Source organism: Triticum urartu, unplaced genomic scaffold (genome assembly GCF_003073215.2).
Source record: "Triticum urartu cultivar G1812 unplaced genomic scaffold, Tu2.1 TuUngrouped_contig_6747, whole genome shotgun sequence".
NCBI lineage: Eukaryota > Viridiplantae > Streptophyta > Magnoliopsida > Poales > Poaceae > Triticum > Triticum urartu.
Genome location: NW_024117533.1, coordinates 1 through 8,602, shown reverse-complemented (window position 1 = coordinate 8,602; position 8,602 = coordinate 1). Strand labels below are relative to the sequence as shown.

Genomic DNA, 8,602 nt, shown 5'->3' with positions numbered 1-8,602 from the left:
CAGCACCCGCCGCCCCCCCCCCCCCCCCCCCTCTCTGGACCCTGGCCGCGTTTCTGACAGCTATCACGTGCGCGTGTATGTAGGTGAGAAGGCCGCCCTGGTTCTCCTTGCTTCGATTCTAGTCTAGCGATGCTTGCTTGGTTACGTCATGCGTGTGCTGACTGCTGTGTTCGCGGGGTCGGAGGTTGTTCAGGCATGCTACATTGCTGCGTGTAACCGTCTACTCTACCGATTGCCTTCGGGTTCTGTTTGTTGTGATGCTCTGGTTGTCTTGATTTGGTCAGATTTTCGCTTGATTTGTTGGTACGTTTAAAACATGGGCATTGGGTAAGCACAGAGGGCCTTCTAGCTAGTAAAAAACCAAATAGATTTGCATGAGAAGCACCTAACCTGCCGCCTGTATGACCTTGTTTCTGACTGCATTTGGTTGCGTCTGTGAGTTATTTTGAGTAGTTACAGTGTGCGCTGCCTTGGTTCCGATACCTTTGTCAAAAGTTTTCTCATACTCAATCAAAAATACTTTTCCTAGTGACAGCCATGGCATGTTAATTTTAGGACCGATCATCACACCCGCATGATTAAATACCGTAGTTAAAACAAACTGGGCTGATCAGTCTCTTGATAATGTGAGAACTAAAGATGATGCGGTACAATTGTGCATTGCATCCTAATTTGCAGCATAGTGTGTCTTATCAAGTATTTTCACCGCATGACTCTGTCCAGCAATGTGATAGATCAGTCACTTTGACTTCCAGAGGCTCTTGTGCATTCAACACGTTTGCTTCTTTTCTTTTAGTTTTCTAACTTGTTAATTTGTCTATTCTCTTCTATAATCCGATCATGTTTACTTTTGTGAAAGGTATTATAAAGAGACTTACCAAAAGAAATGGCGACCTGTCGGCGCTTTTTTCTATCAACACGAATGGATGTAATGTGTTGCGTCTCGCGGCATGCGCAGGCCATTTAGAGGTTTGCAGGTACCTAGTGGAGGAGCTTGGAGGAGATGTAAATGCTCCTGGGTTTGGGGATACAGCTCTAGGTCTTTCTCTATCCCTTTCTCCATTTTTCAATTTGGTGGCTACCATGTAAATATTTGCCAGTATGAGATGTACGATTGTGCTAACAATGTGCTTTTTGCAGGTGCGACTCCATTTATGGTGTCTGCTCAGTCTGGTGATGTTGCTACTGTCAAGTATTTTCTTGATCATGGTGGTGATCTTGTGAAAGCAGATGACAAAGGGCGCACAGTTCTCCACCATGCTGCGGGTATAGGTACTCCCCCTGTCACACACCCTCACACTTAATTTCTGCAATCTAGTCATTGTACTGGTAATTATTTACTCTACTCCAGTCATTTGTTCAATGCTTGTGCCCAAATGACTTATGGAATCATCTCGTTCACCACAGGATGCTGCAAGGTTACAGAGTTCCTCCTGTCAAAAGGAGTGCCTGTTGACATAGACTGTGGCCGTGGAACACCACTCTTTTGGGCTGCCAGTAATTTGTTCAATGCTTGTGCCCAAATGACTTATGTGGCTAGGCTGGGGATTCCGGCTTTTGATGTTAGGATTAGGTGAGTGGTCTGGGTAGTGGCCCAGCTAGCACCCCTTCATCATATGGATAGGAGTAGCGGCATATGTTGCCTAGATGGTGAATTCAGGCTTATTGTTGTAACACTTTGTAAGGTCCTCGAGAATAATCAATAAAGTGGCCGTATGCATCTCCCAGATGCAGAGGCCGGGGGTCATCCTCCTTTTCTAAAAAAACCATGCGAATGTATATGGCCTCTGCTATTATTTCTCTTGATTCACAGTTAATTTCGACGGGAAGTTTTAAGTTTGTGCATAGTTATATGACGTGGACAAATATGTTTTATCCTGGGTCTGCTTTGGTTGCTCGGATTGATACATACTTAGATGCCGCAGTACATAATCATTTTATTAGGGACACTCAATGGAGATTTTGAAGTGTGATTCATTTAATGGAGCAACCCATTCCAAACCTCAAACTAATCAAGCATGCTAGATCAGAATTACGATTGGACCCACTTACCATCTGATTCCTTGAACCACCACACACACCAGTTGATTATATGATGACATGTTTTTTAATAGTCATATCTTTGTTCATCTCAAACGTAACTACTGAATTTATCATAACACATGTGCTTCTTATCTTAATAAAACAATGCCCTCCTTTCAGCCTAACATCATCATCAATGGTACTACCAGTCCCCTTATGAGTGCTCTTGCTTACCGTTCATTGAAGTGCATGAAGCTACTCATTAAGGTGAGTATTCTCTGGATTATTTTTCCATGCGATGTTGTGATTTGCTTAGTTTACGAGCTCTGCATGCTTATATACATGTGCATGGAGATATCACCATGGACATAATTTTGCACAATTCTTTTCACAGGCTGGTGCTGATGTCAATTGCAATGGTTCCATGTTGACTCCATTGTTGCTTGCTACGATGCATGGAGGTTATACCAACTTCATTAAGCTCCTATTAAAGGCTGGAGCAGATCCTAATATTCCTGATGATGTATGTGTTTTATATATTTTGTTGATATTTGCTGACCTGGTATGCAGAATTTCACTATATTCTGTTAAGCTTATAGTGGTACTATTATTCAGCTCTTCTGATAATGTTAAGCACCCATTTAGCGATGGGTTTAGGTTGCTTGGTGTCATTGACTATGCTTATGGGAGTTGCGATTGTGTGTATTAACATTATCTTCACATTTCATTCTGGCAGTCTTTATCATAAAAAAAAGACCTATGGGGGGCTCATCCTGAGATATTAATCTGCACCACGGAAATCAAACTCTGGTGGGCTGGGTCACTCACGGCACATCCACCACTGGGGTGCAGCCCAATTTTGAATGGTTATATCAACAGTCAACAGATGTATCATTTTCTGTTGATCACTCCTATGAAGGAACATGCCTATACTCGTTGTTCTTAAAAGGTTTATGTGTCCAACATTTTATCAATATTTTTCCATTTTGGAAGATCATATTGGTGCTTAACTTAACAGTTGATGAGATACTGAGATCTCATATCTTATTACAAACCATTCTGGGCAGCAGCATTTCTCAAATGTTCTCATGCAATAAACAGTAGAATAAATTGAATTTTCCTAGCTAACTTGTTGTTGTTCTTCGTCCTGTTGGCGTTCTGTTTTCAGCCTTTTACTCTAGGCTACTTATATGAATGCTACCATCAGTTAACGGACCGACTAAAAAGAATTCATGTGTGCAGTTACTTATCGTTTTTTATCTATATATTTCATGGGGACGAGTGTGATTCCACTAAACTGTTTTGGTGTCTCAGTCTCAACTTCTATGAAATACTCTTGGAAACCTTGTTGACAAGAGTTGATGAGATAATGAGAAGCAGTATGTACTATTCTGGGTATCAGTATTTCTCCAATGTACTCATGCAATAAAAGCTGAAATAAATAGCTTAATTGATATGATTCTTCATCCCAATTCGTGGTATTCTCCTAGTTAAAACATTTGATAATTTTATTGATCCTGGTTCTTTCTGACAATATTTAATTTTCTTCATCGATTGTATGTTACGTAATGATCAAGTTCTTTTGTTATAATCTCTATGGTTTTCTTCTTCCTTTTGTTTGAACAAAATGATAAGTTCTTTTTCCTTTTGTTTCTAGTTGGGTAGGTTTCCAGTAGAGCTTGCTGCGATACGCGATTGCAAGGAAGAGGTTGAAATGTTATTTCCTGTGACTTCTCCAATTCCAAATGTCCCAAACTGGAGTATTGAAGGAGTAATTTCTCATGCGAAAATTGAAGAAAAGAAGCCAATTGTATGTTATTTTCTGTTCTTATTATGATGCTTGCTTACTGAATATTATTTGAAAGCTAAGCCTTCATATATTTTGTGCATTCGGTGCTATTGTAAGCTGTGATTACTTTATGCATTGCACCACTAGCGAAAATTATTGCTGATTATCTGAGAACAAAGTACCAACTTTACTTTACAAGGGTAATATGATTATGTAGTCACAACAGGGCTGCCCACCAATAGACATGATAAACCCATATTTGGTAACAAAACATAATATGAAGAAACCGTGGAACGTAATGTGTAGAAACTCCTAACAAAATCCGGTTTTCGTGATGGATAATTAGTACATATCATTGAGGAAAAAAGTCCTTTTGATTCCAACATTGAAAAGTATGAACACCTTACACTTGATAAGATTGACTCCTAAGATAAGGCAATTGATGTGCGGATATTTACATGTAGATTGTACTCTAGTCATATTTCTATTAACTGACTTGAACTTATCTTTTGAGTCAGGTATTGAGCAAATCATGTAATGTTGTGTATAGTTAGATGCTCGCAGGAACAATAATTCTCGAAACATGGCTCATAATCATGGATGTCATGCCACGGTTGTGAAGTACACCATCATCAAGTAGAGGGTGTGCTATTCATTAGTATCCAGTAATAATGTCACAAGAGTACTATATTTTAATTAAGTGGCATACTATGTAATGTGTTCTCCTTGGTTGTTTCGTGAACGAAGAAACACTTGATATTTACCGATGTTCCCATGTTTCCTGTGGAACGCTTGCCATCTAGTTAAACTGAAATTGTTAACTTTAGCGAGAGCATTCAATGGTAAGTTACATGCCACCTAGATACCAAATTATGAAGAATGTTGAACACGAAGTTCTTGGGTGTCTTTTGTGGTAAGAAGTGGGAAAAAATTCATAGTAAATGATTATTCCAAAATAGAAATATTCAATTCATGTTTCATTTATTTGTTATCTAGGAGCAACGGCACCTTCAAAGAAGAAAAGGTTTGATCAAGTCAAAGGCTGATACGGCATTCAAGCAGAAGGAGTATAAGATAGCAACAAAGATTTATGATTTGGTACACCTCTTGCATTATATCTATGATACTGGGAACTGGTTGAAGATATATAACTCTTTCTGTAATGTAAAACATGAAGGTTTGGTTGGCAAAAATAATTAATATTCCCTCTAATTCACAAAAAAATGACGTTTTGGACCTTGACATGGTCTTGGGAATATATTTTTGACCACCAATTTATTTTCTGACAGTACTTCTCTACACAAATCTATGCGTATGATTTTCAACCCAATTTGAACGTTTTAAATGGTATTGTTGGTCTAAGTTTGACTTGGGACGTCTCTTTTTTGTGTACTGGAAGGAGTAATGATTAGTGCGACTAGGATACAATGATCCATGGAAACCATCTATTTGACTATAGATCAAACTAAAGTTATGATTAGATCTGACCAAGGGTCATCCAAAATGTATATGATCTGAAGCCAGTATACATTAAGAATGTGCTAGCATTCATGCATTACTATTTGGGGCAGAATGAATGAAGATTCCATCATCAAACTTGGTTGTTGTCTTACATCCCCAGAACCCATAAGAAGTTCATGACAGTGCATCAAATTATCTAGCTTTATCCAGATTGATCGTACAACAAGCCAATCTGTGTAGCAATAGAATGTGCTCCATATTCTGCAGTATTACTGTCTTACTGAGTAGTAATGTAGATAGTTTCCTACCTGTTAGCATGTGTGAACCATTAAAATAGAACTTTTGTATGTCACCACTCTACCTGGTATCCTGCGTGAGTCCCATGAATGAGCATTAATTAAAATAAGGCCTCCTTTGGTTCACGGGGTAGGGAAATCATAGGAATAGAAAAGTCATAGAAAATGGGATGACATGTATCTCAAATCCTATGAGTAGGAATAGGAAAGAAGATGTCCTTTGATTCACTTCATAGGATTTTTTCCATTGAGTCTAGGCTAATGTTTAGGCCTCCTTTGATTTAGAGGAATTTTAAAGGAATTTTAGAGGATAGGATTCTTATAGGATTTTTTCCTTTAGAGCCCTTTGGTTCATAGGAATGGATTCCTATTCCTACATAGGATTGGTTCCTATCCTTCACATTTCGGCCTCTTTTGGTTCATAGGATAGGATTATCATAGGAATAGGAATCTTGTAGGAAATGAGATGACATGTATCTCAAATCCTATGAATAGGAATAGGAAACAAGATGTCATTTGGTTGACACCAAAGGAATTTTTCCATTGAGTCTAGGCTCTTTTTTATTTTCCTATGAAATGTGGAGGATAGGAATCAATCCTATGTAGGAATAGGAATACATTCCTATGAACCAAAGGGCTCTAAAGGAAAAAATCCTATAAAAATCCTATCCTCTAGAATTCCTATGAAATTCCTCTAAACCAAAGGAGGCCTTCATAGGAAAATAAAAAAGAGCCTAGACTCAATGGAAAAATTCCTTTGGTGCCAACCAAATGACATCTTGTTTTCTATTCCTACTCATAGGATTTGAGATACATGTCATCTCATTTCCTACAAGATTCTTATTCCTATGATAATCTTATCCTATGAACCAAAAGAGGCCTTATTTTCCTATGAATTGTGAAGGATAGGAAGAATTCCTCCATAGGAATAGGATTCCATTCCTACAAACCAAAGGGCTCTAAAGGAATTTTTCCTACAAAAATTCTATCCTATGAAATTCCTACAAAAATCCTCCAAACCAAAGAAGGCCTAGAACTTTTGTATGATGACATTTTATTAAGTTGAGACTAATATCTGCATGACCTCGTATGTTTGACCGTAGGCAATAGCTCATGGAGAGAGTGCAACACTGTATGCAAACAGGAGTGTTTGTAAACTACTCAAGGGTGATGGTGAAGGTGCTTTGTCAGATGCTCTCAGGAGCAGAATGCTGCGATCTGATTGGGCAAAAGCTTGCTACCGTCAAGCTGCAGCTCACATGCTACTCAAGGTGCCTCTAGATAGCCAGTGTGTTCAATTACAGAGAAGATTACATTGTTAGGATCCTTAACTTGGAGCCCAAGGGATAGACTATAGAGATAGTTACAAGAGATAAGATGAAATCACAACTAACTACCCTAGTCTAGGCTCGGTGGAGACGTCCTGGTTGAACCGGACCTTGCACGCCATATTTGTCGCTTAACACTTTTTAGCTGACGTCTCCATTCCTTTCGGTTGAATTCATGCAGGAAGGCAAGGGAACTCATGAAGAACCCTCCCGGCGAAGGCGAGCAGTGAGACACGGACTCCTGGGATGCAACATGTGCCAGTTTTCACTAAACTAGAGCAAGTAGGGCCTTCTAATCCTTATGTTCTGCTAGGAACCAAAACTCTCATTCATGTGGAGCTACGCCTTAAGACTGCTAACACGACTTGTGTGAATTTATCTTGTCTGGCATGTGGATCTTACTCGCCGTATTCAGTCACTTTACATTTGGTTAGACTTATTATCTTTCATGTGCCAGTTGCTTCTGAGGGGCCTGCTATATTTCTTATGAGTATCATGTGTTCAAGTCTGACCGTGACGGCAGTTTATAAACTGTATATACTACTATGTAGTATTCACTAAACGAAGTAGTTGGGCAGTAAACTTTCTTTTTTGAAGGTGGTTGGGCGGTAACTAACTAACAGTAGAGTTATGAAAGTCAATAGTACTCCTTGCGTCAGGGCCGTCGAGTTCCCTATAACTTGATCTGGGACGAGGCGTACCGTCGGATTTGGACTGAAGCGTTTCCCGGATAACCAACAGTAACCTGAACTTAGGTGAATCTTTCGACAGTTGTTCAGGAAAGAGGAGCAAGGCTGACAGGGCTGTCTCCTCAGCTCACACCCTTGAGCCAGTTCGTCCGCCTTCTCGTGTCGTGTTCCAGCGCAGTGGAATGCTTCGTCAATCGTCACCATGGCCGAGACTTTTATTTGTAGTGATCGTAACGTCCCCGTCGTGTCACGCCATTACCATTAAATCAAAACTCCTTGGCCAGATTGACCCGACAGCATCACCAATTATTGCTACCCCGGCCTGGATCAGCACTCCAAATCAGCTCCCCGCCCGCCTGAAAGCGGCGCAAGTGCAACTTGCGACTTTGCGAGGCATCTCGTTAGTTATCCTCGAGAGAGACGTGACACTTGCTCACCTGGCGTTACTTGTACTCCTTCCTGGCGGGCGATGGTTTGTCCTTCGGCATATGCTGCGTTGCGACTTGCGAGTTGCCACCCACCGTCGTCGCCTGGAATATACCGCGGCGTGCGAGGTGCGCGAGAGCATTTTGCACCGGAAAATGGCATCGCCGTCGACATACGTAGACATAGGGTCAGGCTTGGCAGGACATTGGGATTTTACCATGGGTAGTTCGTAGGTAGGCTCTGGTTCCTCTCCCGAGCTTGGGTTTGACGAGGGTTGACGATGTACGTCCATCGATCACAGTCTTGGCCTCTGACCATCAGAAGAAACAGAACAGTCGCCGTGAACGCAGCGTTGTGCAACGGCACGGCAGGGAGAACGGGCGTGGCCGTGAAAGCAGCGGACGGATGTGCACATCACCCGGGCAGCTACCGGTGCGTGTGTCGCTAGCTGCACGCATGCGCATCACGCACGGCGTTGGTTCCTCCGTCCGACGCGTCCAACGGCGGAGCGAGCGCGCGACATGGAGCCTGGGCAAACAACCTAGGAGACGCGAGGGTTACTGTCACGGCGCGCCAGACGGGGGACGGGGG

At 41.3% G+C, this 8,602-nt stretch overlaps 1 pseudogene; it reads left to right on the top strand.

Moving 5' to 3' along the window:
• The first annotated feature begins 859 nt into the window (after positions 1 to 859).
• On the top strand, positions 860 to 7,369 carry LOC125531041 (annotated as a pseudogene).
• The last annotated feature ends 1,233 nt before the right edge of the window (positions 7,370 to 8,602 follow it).